Here is a 16,934-nt window from a genome sequence, read left to right on the forward strand (position 1 = left end):
GGCAGGGGTGGCACTGGATGAGCTTTCAGGTCCCTCCCAACCCAAAACAGTCTGTGATTCTATGAAAACACCACTCTTCCATGGCCTTTGGGGAAGAAATGAGCAGAAAGCTGAATCAGGCTGGGCAAACTACAGAACCATTGTCCTGCCAGGGCAGCAGTGACTGCTCCTGGCTGGTCGGGGGCATTTTTCCACATGTTCCAAAGTTTAGAGCTATGTGCTGATAAAAGTGTTCCGAGGAGAGCTGGATTGCTCAGCCTGGCTGGGAGCTGAGGGGGGCAGGATGTCCTTGTGCCACCAAATGGTGCTTGTGCTTCCTTTTGGCCATTCCCAGGGTAGGACAAACCACCCTTAAACTGATTTAGCTGCTTTGCAGCCAATTATTGGTTGTATACAAAGTACTTCAAGAGCTCTATTGATTTTTAAAAGCATCCTGAAAACATCATACATTTGAAGTTAGTTCCTAGGGGAGCTAATTTAACTTTCTGCTGCTTTGCATCCTCAGAGTGACTTTGTTCAAGATTGCTTTAGTCTGATGAATTCTTCTTCTGCTGAGCAAAACAAATGCTTTGACGATTATTATATTATTCTCTTTGTTTGTGGGCTAAATATGCACAGGAAAAAGCTCAACATGTCTGGCTGCTTTTAATTGAACCATTATTTGATATTTCATCGATCAAATTAAGGCTAATAAACTGAATTTAAAGCAAAAGAAGGATATTCATACAGAAGAAATAATTATTCTCTTGGCTAGATAAATTTCAAACAACAGGTTTGGCCCTCAATATTAATCTCTGAGAATTTTCAGAATCATAAAGGGCTAACAAAACAAGTCCTGGGTCATGACAACTCATGAGCAGAATGGTGGGAGCGCTTCACCACTTGGAGGAGCTTATCTTTGGCCACAAACCGAGACTGTGCAGAACTTGTGTGTGCCCCAATAGGCACAATTTCAGTATTTTTTAGCTTCTGCAGTGTGTCACCTGAGTTGTGTCAGAAATGTGTAACTTTTCATGTGGTTTTCAAATATTGTCTCTATTTCAGCTATCCAGTGTCTTCTGGCTGGGTGATGCTGGACACCTTCAAATCCTCGTGTTCCCCCTAGCCCAGGGCACAGTCTGGACTGCTCAGTGTCTCTAAGAGATGCTTGGAGGAGAAAGGCTGGGACAGGACAAGACTGCTTAGTTAAGGAAGAACAGCAGCGCACCTCGACAGTCTCTTTGTCTCTTTCTGAGGAGAAACATCATGACCTGAATCCCTCCTGGTTTAGTAACCCTGATCTGTGTTTCTGGCTGTCCAAATGTGCTCTGGAGAGCCTTTACACCATGTTAGAGCTGTCTGCATCCTTTCCCCTCTGAGCTCCTGTGCTGGAGTGCTGCTCTGGAGTGAGCTGCTGCAGCTGGGTAAGGCTGCAGCTGTCAAGGCATCTTTAATCTCTCTCCTGTGTGGATGATGTACTGGCAATCCTTGAGCAATGTTGCATTTTAATTCCCCATAATGGTTATTTGCAAAATGGATGAAAATATTGACAGCTTGATATTTCAAAACAGATTGAAATCTTAGGTACTTCTAGCGTCAACATAATTGCTTTCTCGGGAATGGAGGAATTAATTTAAATATATTTAAATTTTCTACCAGCAGTTCTAGTCTGTTATTCTCTAGGTGTTGCTGTGCTGTCAGTCAGGTTCTCCTGATTTGTAGGTTCCAACATTGTATGATTTTCTTTTGCTGTCACTCTTTTGCAGCCTGCTTCAATATGTATGAAGTTGCAGATGTGTTCTCTCTGGTTTTATTCTCAAGTCATACAAACCTGTCACTTTTTCTGCCTTTGACTCAGAGCTGTCAGAAAGGCTTATTCCCACTTGGTGGAAAATTCCTGGAAGTTGAAGAGATAAAAACACCCAACTTTCAGTAATCTGCCTGATTAATGAAAGACACTTAGGGGGGCTCTTTGGGATCATCTATATGCTGAAGATGGGTGTGTCTGGTCAGCTGGCAGTGCTGGCCATTGCTTCAGCATGTCACGGGTTTGTTTCACCTCAGAGCAATCTCTTGTCCATGTTTTAATAAGAAAATATGCTTTAAGTTCCTCTAAACCATAAATCAAAACTGTCACCACAAAACAAAGCAGTGGTTGTAAGGAAAACAGTGAAACAAGGTGACAAAAACCAGTGGTGAGGGATGCCAGGGGTGCAGACACAGACTGAAGTTCTGCCCCTGCTGAACTCGGCAGGGACTTCCCTGCAAAATACCAAACACTGTGGTTTTGAGCTGAGATGTTTGTGCAGGGAAGTGCTCAGACATGTGGCTGCATCCAGTCTTGCACAAGGAAGGAAACAGCACTCAGCTGTTCTTTAGATTACACCCAAACCAAACAGGGATGTTGTGTCAACTGGGACATGTGAAGGATCCATACAGAGTCTGGTTAGACAATAAATTACACAATTTATTAGAGTCTGCTGAGATCTGTGACCTCAGAGAGTTCACTGCAGATCATTTCCTTCTCCAAGAAATGGTAACGTGATGTGGTGCGGCCTCAGTTTGCCTGCAGTGCTTTCTGAGCCTCGGTGGTGGAAGGATGGAAAGGCTTTCCTTGAGGAAATGGCTCTGCTCACAGCTCTTGAGGGATGGCAGTGCCAAACCAGCTAAAGAAAATACACCTGTGGGCACACAAGTGGTCAGCCTGTGATGTCTGCCAAACACAGATTGCCTGGTGCTCCTTGAGCCATTCCTCAGCCTCCCCCAGCCAACGTGGGGCTGCTGAGGAGTACCTGAGGTAAATGTCCAATTGCTTTGGGCAGAAGAGGTAAAATTCATCCCATCTTGTCCAGTCTATAAGTGCATAGATAGATAGATAGATAGATAGATAGATAGATAGATAGATAGATAGATAGATGATAGAGAGAGAGAGAGAGATAGATGATAGGTTGATAGATGTATAATAGATTGATGATAGATGGATGATAGAGAGATAGAAAATAGATAATAGATGATAGATGATGGATAGATAGATGGATAGATAGATAATAGATTAGATAGATAGATAGATAGATAGATAGATAGATAGATAGATAGATAGATAGATGATAGAGAGAGGGAGAGAGATGATAGGTTGATAGATGTATGATAGATTGATGATAGATGGATGATAGAGAGATAGAAAATAGATAATAGATGATAGATGATGGATAGATAGATGGATAGATAGATAATAGATTAGATAGAGAGATAGAGAGATAGAGAGATAGAGAGATAGAGAGATAGAGAGATAGAGAGATAGATAGATAGATAGATAGATAGATAGATAGATAGATAGATAGATAGATAGATAGATAGATAGATAGATCTCTCCACCAGATAACAGAGCTCCCTGGCCTCTGGGTAAATATAGGGAAAACTGTGGGTTCCAGTAGCAACACAATATTACACAAAACACCACTAGAAAGACCAGGACTTCCCTACTCGATTATTCCAGAAGGATTTTTTGCAAGGGACTGACTGTCAGAGCAGTAACTTGTGTGAGGAAAAGCAGGTATAGTTATTTGGGTTCCTTTCAAAGTTGTAATTATGTCCTAATTGTAAGTGCTGAATGCTTTTTTGAATTGTTCACAAATTGCATTACCCTAGCATTAACATTAATTTTGACGTTAGTGAATAACTGTGCTTTGTGGAGGTCATCGAGTTACACCAGGAGAAATCTCATTTTAAGGGAAGGAAACCTTGTGGCTGGAACAAAAGGGATTCTTATGATAATTCCATGAAGTTACATATCCGAACTCATTGGGGGTTTCCCCACAGAGGAAAACCACATTTCCTGATGCTGGAAGACACAAAACCAGGCAAGGGAGAGGATTTTGCTGGGTGCCCTCCCTGAACCAGCTTCCTGCACGATCTTGTGGACACCAAGAGCTCGTGGCTCTTGGAAGTATTAGTGCTGATATCAGTGGTAAAGAAGACCCCTTAATGGCTTAAAAAAATCTCATTTTCAGGCTCCTGAGGGGTTCCTCCATTTTTGGTGGCCATGACCATGCTTACCCTTCTGAACAGGGAGGGAACAGCTGAGTGATACCAGGGACAGCCCATGGGGTGGCTGCTGCTCCAAGGCCTCCGTGCAAATGCATCCTCTGCCATCCCAAAATTACTCACAAGGGTAAGAGCAAAGTTATATCTCTGTGGTAGGTCAAGGTATTTTATGACTGAAAGGCAGCAGCCTATATAAAGATTTGTTCTGCAGGCATCTTTTCACAAAAAAAACCCCAAAACATTAATCCTTCAATTCCATCCTGTATAAGATTTTTTTTACATGTGTCTGCCTTGGTAACCACTCACAGGAACTTGAAAACTTTCTAGTTGGATAGTTAGAAATTAAGCTCAGAAATTAATTTTAGAGAATTTAGAGATGTGATTTTCAGGAAGCCACTTTTAATGTGGCTTTTTTTTTTTAACGTGGATATTTATTTTCAATTTTATTTTTAATGAATCAATTATTTTGAATTCATTTTACCAACTCTCACGACATGTTGCTCTCTTGAGATGAAAAGGTGGTGTAAAATGACTTGCTGCAAAATCCTGGCCTCAGTAAACTTAATGTTCTTGATTGGAAAAAATCAAAACCAGAGCAACAGAGCCTAAAGGCTTTTTGATTTGCATTCAGAAGTTCTTGATTGATTGGTTTCTAGGGGATTACCCAGCATGAGATGGCATCTGTGCTGCAGTTTTTCATGAAATGGTGTAGTTTTTATCTAAATTCCTGAAACCAAAGGTGTTTATAAAACACATAGCATTTCTGTTATTGATAAATGCACTGTTTTAGACCTTTAGCTGTGATCTTGCACGAGCAGAGGCAGATGAGAGTCAGCAGACAGACATTTGTTTGATCAAAGACCCTCTGAGCACCGCAGAGAAAACGCAGCGTGATTTCACCTGCTATTGAGCAGTGCCCAAGTGTGTACCTGGAGTGACAGCTTCAATAAACATAGCCAGGAACCAAGGGCCATGGAGTTCTTTGAGATTCAGAAACGTGTTGGTCTGCTTTAGAGATTTTACCCTGAGCAGTCATTAGGAATTTCCATGGACTGTCTTTGGGGCAAGCATTGTTCCAGTTCTGTGTTCCTTATTTTGTAGTGCTGACTACGAATTCCTCCTTTTTATTTTGGGCATTTATTTAGTATTAACAAACTTCCTGGTCCCATGCCTCTCACTAAAGATGTTCTTTAAAAGAGTGACACAAATTACTGTTGGTTTCCCATTGGCCGTGAATTCACTTTTCATTAGGAAATGCCTCAAAAGCAGCGCTTGCTTTAATCAGCTCTTGTCTGCTTGTTTGGAAAGGCTTGCAAGGTTGACTAGCTTTCTCAACTTGATCTGTGCTCACACTAATGAGGTATCAGGCTAATGAGACCACTGCCATTACAATTACCAGCTTATTAAATCCTAATTAGGGAGCCAATGCTGCCGGGTGCTGAGTGCTGGCTGTAAGCAGCTGGATGTTTTCCTGTGCCCATTTTTGATCTCCAGTTGAAAGCAGCACTTGAGGAGCACTGAGGCTCCCTGCTCACGTATCAGCTCTGTTTCAGTGCTAACAGGGTAATTGACTCTAATGATGCTGGCTGGTGTGTAATGGTCAGAGCTGCCTTTCCCTCCCCCGAGCAGCCCAGCATTGTTAAATGGGCTGTGATTCACATGGCAGAAGGCTGCAGGATGCTGAAGGAGAATATTTCCTATATAATGTTCTGTGGCAGGTTGTTTTCTGCACATTCATGCACCGGTGAAAGGAGTTTGCAACTTTATTGTTCATCAGTGCCAATTAAATGCAAACTCAATGTTATCCAGACATACTTCCTCCTGAATAAACAACTCAATTCTGTCCTCCCGAGGCTGGAGCATTTTAAATGCACAGTGTCTCTTTTGGAATCTAATTTCCACCTGACCTTCCCCCTGCTCTGCTCTGAGCTGAGCAGGCAGTGTCAGTACAAGTGCAGGGCACTTTCCAGAAGTGCATTACACAGCATCTCTCTTGCCTGCCAAGGGCTGGCTTTTTGCTGTTTGTTGTTTCTGCCAGGGCAAGATTGTATGAGTTCTTCTCGATTTTCACCTCGTGGAGATGGAGTTTTAGGCTCACCTTTGCCAGCCTGTGGAGTTCTGCAAGGCTTTGCAGGATGCCCTTCAGCTCAGTCTGACGCAGTGGCTGCTCCCAGGTTTGGAGAGGCCTGGACTGTGCTCGATTCTCACCCCTCAACCCCAAATTCTGATCTTAGGGAGTGCCTTAAAACTGAAACATGAAGGTACAAATGCAGCTTGCAACATATCCTCTGACTTGAAGCCAGGTGAATTCCTCCAGGTCTGCTAAGACTCCAGACATGTTCTCTGTGGAAACCCCAGATGGCACAGAACCCACATCCTGCTTTTTGCTGCTGCTTTTAGTGAGTATTGGTCAATTTGTTGTCCTGGGAGGAAAATGCTCACCTACATCTCCATCCCATTTCTCATTAGCAGCCCTGCTAATGAAATCCCAGTAATGATGTGGACTGCTAACCTGGCCTGGAAGGTTTCAGGGATGGTCTCCTGCTGGGCACTTGAGTAAAGGCACCAGGAGAAAAACTGGGCTTAAAGTACTCCAGCATAGCCCTAATGATCCTGTATGCTTGGCTAAGAGCTTCCCTTTTGTCAGTTCTGGCTTTTGAAGGAGACTGATCCAAAAAGAAGCAATTCTGAATCTGGGATGCCAGCCCCACATGCCAGCCTGTCCTTACCTTGCTCCATGAGGAAAATCACCCTCCCAAAGTAGGAGCCTTTGAGCTGTGAGACATCAGTTGATTAAAAGAGTATTTTCTAGTTTTTCAGGCAGGCAGATGATCAGCAGATGATGTGGGTTTTGTCTGCTTTGCTCCTAAACACCCTTCTCTGAGCACCCTGTGTATGAAATGGGCTGAGCACTAAAGGAACAAAGTGATTCTGGCAGGACAAGGGCATGAAATTGTTATCAGCTCTGTTTGGGGATGTCACGGCTGTCAGGTCTGCAGCTGCTGGCACAGATGTGATTGATTACCTGGGCAGTGCTGGCTCTGCTCCCCACCAGGAGCTCAGCCCTTCAATTATGTGAAATTTGGCCATTCCTCTCACAGCTCCTGCCACCATCCCAACACTTCCTTTCCGTGCTGTCTCTAAGGCTCATCAGCTTCTTACACTCTCATCTATCACACCCAGCCATTCCTGCTGTCACATCCAGAAGATTTTTTTACATATTCCCCACTTTCCTTAGTCCTGGGCAAGGTTCTCATAGCAGTCACCCAGAAGACACAAAGACACAGGTGTGATGAAGCCTTCTGCTGCCACAAGTGGACAAAACAAGTTCCTTTTCAGTGTAGAGAGAAGCAACACCCCATCCCTAGAACTTTTCATGGCACCTTTGTGGGTCACTGTGGGAATTTGAACTTCTGCAGGAGAAGCAAAAGTAAAACCTTTAACAAAAAGGCCACAAGAAAGAAGATTATAATGTTTGTATCCCGAGTGCTCTTGTCCATCCAGGAGTTTTAAAGAAATGTCTGGTATCCTCCAATACAGCCCTGGCTTTAGTAATTAGACCCAGAAGAAATGATCAGCTGCATTTTGAAGCCTTCAGCCTCACAGAGACATGTGCTTTTTGTGTTGCTCTGAATCCCAGAGAAAAACTGAAAGTCAGCGTTAGGAACTGCACAAACCTCCGGAAGATGTGGATCTGTGATATCAATCTCTTAATTACAGCAGCTAAATTTCCTGAAACCTTTATTCTCAGACATAACTTCATTGAAAGATCCTGGTTGCAATTAACCTTTAAATGCTCAGGCAATTGCAAGGGCTGCTGAATCCCTTAATGCATTAAGAGATTAGGGATGCCTTTTGACGGCAGGAATTCAGTTTCTGGGCTGTCTGGGAATGGGTCGTTTCCATTGTCTCTGCTCTATTTAGATTTCTTTGCTGTACACAGCTCCTTTGTTCTTATTCATTTCCCCCAGGTCTGCAGTGTCACACCTTCATCTGTGCCCTCGAGCTGCTGCTGCAGCCAAGGTGAAACCATCTAAAATCATTCATACCTGGCTGCTGTTCAGGGCAGGCTTCAGGAAAATCTGTGGGCTATTTGCAGCTTGGCATCTTACTCTGGCTTGTTCAGGATTACAGTTCACCAAAATAAATGTTCCTAAAGTTCTGCAATTTTCCAGCAATTTGACTACAGCAGTGTATTTGTGTAATACTGTTTCTTCCTGGCCAGGGTACTCTGTTCAAGCCATAAATTGGAAGCAGGAGTACTTGGAGGTACCTGTTGCCGTGTGAATGGCAGGCATTGGCTTTTACACCTCTCTGTGCATCTATTCAAGTGGAAAACAATAATTTTCACTATCTTGCACATAAGATATGAAATTTAATTTACCAGCAGAATCACTCTGAGGTGATTGATTCTGGGACCAGGAAAAAATGTGATTTTGCTGCATGTTTAGTAAGTTGCTAGCTCTGATTTACAGATCCTTAACAGGCTCTCTGAATAAAGGAAAATTTTTCATGTTGGTGGTGGAGATGCCTCTGGGATAACAGAGCAGAAAGAAAAGAGTAATGAGAACTTGAAGTGATTGATAACTGCAGGAATTTTGATGAGATTAAGGTAATTACTGATGGGATGATGGTCATTAGTACTTTGATTTTAATACTGAGATGAATGTCTAGAAAGCAGAGAAGTGTGCTGAGATGAACAGGAACCATTCAGTATTTATTTTTTTGCTGGTTTTATTTATTTATTTGTTTTTTATTGCTGATCATGATGCAAACTAGATGGCAAAACAAGCTGGCAGACGTGGGGGAGCGAGCAGGGAAGCAGTGTGTGGGGGCAGGAGGGGATGTGGTGCCTGTGCACGCTGCTGTGGGACTCAGGAGAGGCTGAGTGTGGCCAGAATAGAACCAGACACGAGAAAACAGCCTGGCAGCAAGGGCCAAGCAGACATGCCTGATTGTCTGATGGAAATACTGACGTGATTGGAGCAAAGCTAAAGCCTTGGAGGTGATTCTTGGTGTTAAAAGGGCTTTTTTTTATATAGCAACAGAAGTGAGAGAGAGGGGGGCTGATTAGAAGTGAAGCTGGATGAATTAGGAGCAATTTCTTTTTGTGATATGAACTGCAGGAAGAAGCTGCTGCAGGGGGGGGTCACAGGTGACATATCCAGATGTCTCCAAGTCTGGACTGGCTTAGTGTTAAGAATTCCATTTTTTGGCTAGTTGTACCTCAGTCAGCTGCAGATTTTGCTGTTTCCAGCACAGGCAGGAAGGAGCTACATGTGAGGGTGTTTCAGGAACCTCAGTGTGTTCATCCCTGCTCCACCTGGGGCTCTGTGTGACCCTCCTTTATGGGCTGGCCTGGGGAACACCAAAACTGGGCAAACCCAGTCCTTGGGCTTTTAAACATCTGCTTAGAAAAACCTCCCAAATCCCAGTGGGGCAGAGCCAGGTGAGGCAGAAATCACCTGAAGCTGAGCTTGGTCTGCCCACAGATCCTACTGAAGAAAAACAGAGAAGAATTAAAAACAAAAGGAGGAGCTAGAAGTACTTTAGTTAAAAATTCCTGAGAGCTCTTTAAAGCTGGCAAGTTCCAGGTTTCTGCATAGGATCACATGTGTGGGGAATCTCCTGCAGCCATCATGTGCACCCTAATTAATGAGCTGTGTCACACGGGAGAGGCGTCTAAGGCTGGTTTGGAGTCAGATCCTTTAAGGAGAACTTCCTGTTACTGATATGGATGCTGATAATTGTGTTTCTGGGGTAGAGGAGATGAGCTCAGCCCGCTGCAGCTGGCTGGGAATGCAGACTGTGCTGAGGGGGAGGATGAGCTGCACTGACATTTACACTGGCAGTGCCCAGCGTGGATGTGTGCAGACCCAGGATGGTGGCACTGATGAAATCAAGCTCTGGTTCCCCTGGCTTCAAGACAAACGTCTTGGGGGACAAGTGGCATGTCCCCTGTGAGGCAGAGGAGCCAGCTCAGGGCCCCTGTGCTGGCAGTGGGGTAGAAGTGAAGGGTCCTATGTCCTGGGCCAAGGGTCTGTCTCATGCCCTGAGGAGCTGCTCTGAGCTGTGGGACTTGGAGACAGGCTTACCATCTCTCAGTTCTTTCAGCAGGAAGCCCTCTGCACTCAGTGAAGTCTGCACAGCTTTCCTGAGCTGGAGACTGGGGCTGCTGCCCCTCCCCTGGGTGCAGCCCTGGTGAGATGCTCGGCATCTGGGGGATGCTGGAACCAGGGTGGGTTCTGCTTGAGCAGATCCAGCGGATTCAGTGTCAGCAGCAAACCTGGAACCAGTGCTTGCCTTGGCCCTGCTGGAAGGGCTGGATTTATTCACCTTCATTTTAGAGGGGGGAGATTCTCAAGGCCACCAAAGAGCAAACATTGGAGTCTGGGTGTGGAGGGGAATGACAGACATCAGGTTTGATATTTGTTTGCTTTGTGTTTTCCTTCCAGGCATCTGCTGTAAGCTACAAGGGGAAAACAAATGGGCAATGACTGCATCTGCCTGTTTCTCTTGCTCCTATCCAGGCCTGAACTGTTCCAGGGAGCTCTTGAGCAACTGCAAGAAGTGCACAGCAGATGTGCTGTTTGCTGAGCTTGGGAACACCTCCGAGCTCAGAGCAAAGCCCCAGGTTAGCCCCCAGGTTTCATGGGCTTGTGCTTTGTATTTGAGAAGATCATCTGCTCATCCTTAACATGAAAACATCAGCTCGAGCCAAAGAGATGTAACGTCTCAGAAATCAAAGACTGGCTTAATACTGATGTGTTCCTCTCCCTAGCAAAGCAAGCCAAGAAGACCTGGAGGACACCCTGAGTGGGAGGGACAATCCAAGCTGTGGATTTGTCTGCTGCCCTTCACCTGTGGAAGCATTTTAGAGCAGGGAGACTTGAGAGAGTGAGCTGCTCCCTGAGTCTGAGGTGATGGTCCAGGTTCACAAAATGCTGGGAACATATCTCACATTAAAATGTATGTCTGGATTTGTAGGCATTGAAAAAACACTCTGGTTTTTTAAAAACAAACAAGAAAAAGCCACAGCCCTGGGCAGTAAGAAATATCTCAGTCTGAAAGCAAGACAAATCGGTATTTCTGTAAATCCCACAAGGAGAAGTTATACAGATTTATTCTTTTGCTTTGCATCTCATTTTAGCCTCATCCCTTCTGCACTTTTTGTGGACTGCTCCAGTTGCTTGGCTGTCCTGGGTGCTCTCTTGTCTTGCCTGTGCTCACCACCTGGGGAATCTTTCATGCAAAGATTGACCCCACAGCCACGCAGGTCTATGGAAATGAGGTGGTGCATAAATAATCACCTGGGTTTGGGCTGTAATGTGCTGATCTGACACTGCACCAGCACAGAGCTCCTTTGGGGCTGCTTCTCCCTGCTGGGGGCAGCTGATGGTGGCACCAAACTGCCCAAGGAGGAGCAGTTCCTCCTTGTGGCCATGGGGATGGGAGGGAGATGGGTGGGGGTGACTGGGGCTCCCCACCCCTGCAGGGGCTGTGGCACAATCCCTCCCTTTTGGAGTGCTCCAAGGAACTGTGCCTGCAGCGTGAGATCCATCCTCTCCTCCTGCAAAGGGATAACCCAGCAGCTGGGGGGGAGTTTCTGCTGTCTCCTGACTCTTTATCTGTTCAAAAGAGACACCTCCTCCTCTTCCTCCTCCTCCTCTGGAGTTGCTGAAGTGGCAGCATGGCATCGCATTTCCAGCCTTGGCTAACACCACCCACCTGCTGCCCTGGGTCTGACTGCTGGGGGTTTTGTTCCTTGGCTTTTGTGGTGGAGTGGGCAAGGCCTTTTCTCTCAGCAGCAGGTGCAGAGGGCAGACTTGTCTGGACCACGCTGCAGACTGGGGTCAGCTCCCAAAGAGGGGGTGAACAACACAGGGAGGGATTTGTGCTGCTGGCCTGTGCCTATGGGCTGCCCTGAGAGCAGCTCAGCTTCCTGGTGACAACAGCAGCTCACCTTCCTGGTGACAGCAGCTCAGCTCTGTGGTGACAGCAGCTCCCCCTGCACAGGCAGGGCTGTGACAGTCCTTGCTGGAGCCCCAGGTGGATGCAGCACCCCTCCATCCAGGGCAGGAGGCAGGGGGATGACTGCAGGGTCCCTTGCAGGCTGGGACTGGCTCCTGCTGGAGAGGCAGATAAGGCTGGGGGTTTGGAAATCACCAGGCACCTGAGTGTTGGCAGGGAATGCTGATCAGCAGCTTCACTTTCCAGATACTGTTTTGCTCCTGATCCCGAGTGTGGATGGCACTGATGATGGGGAATCTTGTCTTAACTGGAATTTACGTGGAATCTTGGTTCTTGGAACGGGCTGAAAATCCCCAACCCCCAAATGACGCAAATTCAGTGCAAGGTTTGCTTTCATTTTTACATTTAATCATCATTACTTGTAAATGAACTTCCCTGACTTTGGGTTGTCACAAGGAGAAAATACATTTTCACCAGGCATGTGGATGTGGAGTCAATTTCCACAGCAGCAGGAAATTAGGCAGGGCTCGTTTAGCTGCTGGAAACTTGCTCCATCTGGAAACAGGAGAGTGAATGTTTCTGATCACCAGCCTGAAGACAGGCACAAAGCAGTTCTTCGAGTGCTGGACAGCTGCACTTGCCTTGAGATCTGCACTCTGTCTTGTTCTTGGCTGATGAGATGATTTGGGATGATGAATTTTCCTGTGGGACAGCAGCTCTGCTCCTGTCCACTCTGAACTGAGAGTGTAATACATTTAGGTACTAATCCATTTAGGTTGAAAATGTGATTCCAGAGGATTTTTGCAATCCCATTCCATGAGAGCGGGTGCAGTGAATATCTCCCATATTTATATATACAATTATATATATTTGTAAAATGATTTTCAATATATTCATTTATTTTCATGAATTCTTATCATTGCCTAAAGTCTGGTCAGCCAGGAGTGCACCCCTGTTAGATTATCTCTCTAACAACCCTACTGAGCAGCAGAAGAATATTTTAATCATCTGTTTGATGGTTGCAGGAGACTCCACTGGCTTGTCAGGTTTTAACTTCATCTGTTGAAGGGTTCAACAGAGAGAACTGACCCCAAAAAATCAGTGTACACTGTGAATTTGGAGAAAGGCTAGTGAATTGTTTCAGCTGGGAAGAAAAAAATAATCACTTTGTTGTTTGGAAGCACTGACTTATTTTTAATTTGAAATGTTGACTTTTATCGAACAGTTTCCCTTATTTAAACTTTGATCCAACAGCAAATGTTAGTAAATGGGTTTTAACAACCTTCCAAGTCAAACAACTTTGTAGGCTGACTCCAAGCAGAATGTTCTTGTTTGCTTGTCTCAGTGATGACTTGAAAACAAAACTTTCTTGTTTGATTTGCTTGGACATGAACTGTTTTCCAAAGTTCACCCCAAAACCATGAAAAAAGTCATTATTTATGTGGTTTTGGTCACTACTTGAAAAATATCACCATGTATTTTGGCTAAAGCAAGTTTATTGGAAGTAAAATCTAAAAATAGAAGTATTCATTTTACAATTAACCCTAGGTAGTTTTTACATTTCAAACTAATATGTAGGGGTACTTTGGTCATGACATACAATTTCCTTTAAGGTTACCTTACAGCCTTGAAACTGAAACTATGTATTTTTTTTATTTTTTTTATTTTAGACTTTAATGTAGTTTTTGAATTTGCTAACATCTTTCAATGACCTTTAGAACTTGGATCTTTCCAGAACTGGCTTAATTAAAGATGAGATAGAAGCAAAGTGAATTTTTTAAAAGCCTGTTTTATTGTTCACTATAAAATTGTCCTGAATTATTCAGCTGTCAGAGCTGGAATGGAATTTATCATTAACTTATTCACTTAGGTAATTAAAGGAACCTGCAGCTTCAGTAGAAATGAAAGCAGAAAAAGGCAGCAGGGTTCTGCATGTGACAAGTTCACTTCCTGGCAGAGTTCTTGGAATTATTTAATTCTCCACCTATAGGTTGAGGAAGATCCATTGAGTTTCTGCTTTTGAAATCTATAATAGAGCATGCAAATGCAAGAACTCCCAACAGTTCCCAGCTCAGCTCCTCTCTGTGTGTTGAGCCTGAAGGTTATTAAAAATACAGGTTATAAGACCCAGTCCTTGGTGCTTCTGTTATTCCAAGTGCACCCTGAAGCAGTTTCTTGCCCTCACCATCACACTGAAAATCAATTGCAGGGAAATAGAGGAACACTGTGTGATTCAGAGTCCTGCATGTGGACAGAGCCTGCCTTGCTGGGCACCAAGGGCATTTCTGAGCAGAATGTTTAATTTCTGTTGCTGTGCTGGAAGAATGTTTTCTCTAGGGTGGGCACAATCTGCTTCTGGCCATCAAGGGAGACAGATTGGTTCAATGAAGCCATTTGCTATTCATAATTATTTTCACAACACCTGCTGGATTAATTTGAAAATAAATATCCTGAAATGTGAGGAAAGCCTAAGTATACTAATGTAAAATAAATAACTATACAAATATAAAATAAACTATACTGACTAATGGGAGAAGGAAAAGCTTGCAATGCCCAGCCTGGACCTAGGGATGGTTTTTTGTCCATTAGTGATTTTGAAAATTCTGTAAGAAGGGCAATGGAGATAGAGAGTGAAAAATAGGGTGTTGAAGGGGATGTGATGGTGAAAGCATTTGTTAAAACCCCAAACCTACAGCCCTCAGCATTCTCTGCAGTCACTCAAGCCTCCACTGTTTCGGCTTTCACAGCTGGCTGCAAATTAGATACCATGTCATAAATCCTGATCTGTTTATCAGAGAGCAATTTCCAAACTATGTGATCTTCCTTTTAGTGAACAGGTTTTATGAAAACAGAAACTTATAAATTCAGTGCTCTCTTTGGGTTCCAGTGATTGAATGCAGTAATTTCAAACTTCAGTGACTTTTCTATTGCACCTGCAACTCTTAGATATTTCTTTTCCTGTCTGGCTGTGTTATTGTCCTGCCAGTGAGTGCTGGCTGTGCCAGAGTGCATAAAAAGGATATATAATGCAAAAAAGGTTTATTCCACTGGCTGTCACAACTACCTGGAAGGAGTCTGTAGTGAGGTGCAGGTCAGCCACAAGTGATGGGACAAGAAATGGCCTCAAGCTGTGCCAAGGGAGGTCTAGATTGGGTAGCAGGAAAAATTTCTTCACTGAAAGGGTTGTCAAGTACTGGAACAGGCTGCCCAGGGCACTAAAGCAGTCACCATCCCTGGGAGGATTTAAAAGATGTCTAGATTTGGCTGGGACTGCTCTGAAAGGTTTTGTAGTCTTGCTGAAATATTTCCTAGCTGTTCCTCCAAGTCTGTTTTTTCCAAGCCTGAAAACTACTCTCTGGATTTCTCCAAGGATTTCTACTATCTCCTCCCACAAGAATGTCTGAGTTCTTAATGCTATCGAGGTGAGAATAGATATTCTCTTGTGTGGTGTTTGCAGCCACAGACTTCATTTCTAGGTGTCTCCATAACTGCTTGGTCAAATAAGATTGATGTAACATCAGAAAGCAAAGTGTGCTTCTACCTCCTGTGGTCTCTGAAGAGAGAGAAAACTCTTATTCGAGGTGATGAAGTGAATTAATTTCTTGCAGTCTAATGTCAGATTTTGTTAATATTCTCTTTATAAAGAGTGGGCAGGCCCTGTGGGACAGCAGTGCATTCCTGAGCAAGAGGCAGCAAAGGTTTGTGTGGGACTTGTGTTGCTCCCTGAAGATCTGAGCAGAAGAAAAATGCAAAGATTGAAACTCCTCATTCCAGAGGAGACTTCCACACTCAAGATCCTTGACTGTGGGCAAAGCTGGGCTGTTCCTTCCTTGGCTCTTGCACAGCAGGACTGCTGCAGGCCCATGAGTGCATCACACACATCCTGAATGTGTCCCACAGCCTCCAGCAGCCTTCCCTGCAGAATTGCTCCATGGAGGAAGGATTTGCATTTCTGATAGTCATGGACTGGTTTGCAAGAGGAAAACAAGTCTTTCATCTTGTGAGAATACTTGGGTTTGCTTTTCGATTTGGTTTAATTTTTATTACAAGAAATGGAAGGTTTACTGGAAAAAAGTGTGATGGGGAAACTGATCTGCCCACTTGAGCCCCCCCCAGGGAATTTGATCAAAGGCAGGCAGGAGATTTGCTTCTCAGCCTTCCTCAGAAATCCCAGCCTCGATATCTGACCTCATTTCATACCTACACATACTGCCCTATGATTTTTGAGGCTGTCTTAATTAATTTTCCATTATTATTATTATTTTTCCTTAAATATTTTATTTAAGGGTTTTACTGTGAACTAAGGAAACCAACAGATTTGTGGGAAGAGGTTTGCTGTGGAGTAACATCTGAAATCAGAGTGGAATGAAGTTTCCATAAACAACAGCAAAGGATATGGATTGATACAGAGCATGGGTGTTTATGGGGAGCTGAAGAGACAAGGGGATGATGCTGATGGATCTTTTCCTACAGCTTGCTCTAGGAAACAGAAATGCATGTCCATACCTGGGCTGCAACATCATGGGCTGTGTTGGCTAAAGCAAGATATTTGTGTGGTTACTGCCCTAGTGTTCATTTTTAAACTCTTCTTCTTGGCAAAGGTGGTTTGTGTCTGTCCCTCTGCCCCCCACCTGTCCTCTGTCCCTCATCTAAACCAGCAGTTCCCAGCGTGGGTTGAACACTCAGTGTCTGCACATCCTTATTTTCCCAGCAGCACAAACCCTGCAGGGTGTGAGCTGCCCTTTGTCCTCCACAGAGAACTTTACTGTGAAATTATCACGACTCTCACCCCTCTTAGGCAGAGTGGTTGTTGATCTCTGCTGCTGTGTGAACTCTCAGAGTGTTGATTTCTTCCCTTGAGAGTGTCCTTGTGCCAATGCCAGCCTGAGACCTCTGAGGTTCACAGGGGGACAATGGAACTGCTCAGCTGGGTACAGAGA

This window comes from Cyanistes caeruleus, chromosome 8 (assembly GCF_971803275.1).
Source record: "Cyanistes caeruleus chromosome 8, bCyaCae1.hap1.1, whole genome shotgun sequence".
NCBI classification, from domain to species: Eukaryota; Metazoa; Chordata; class Aves; order Passeriformes; family Paridae; genus Cyanistes; species Cyanistes caeruleus.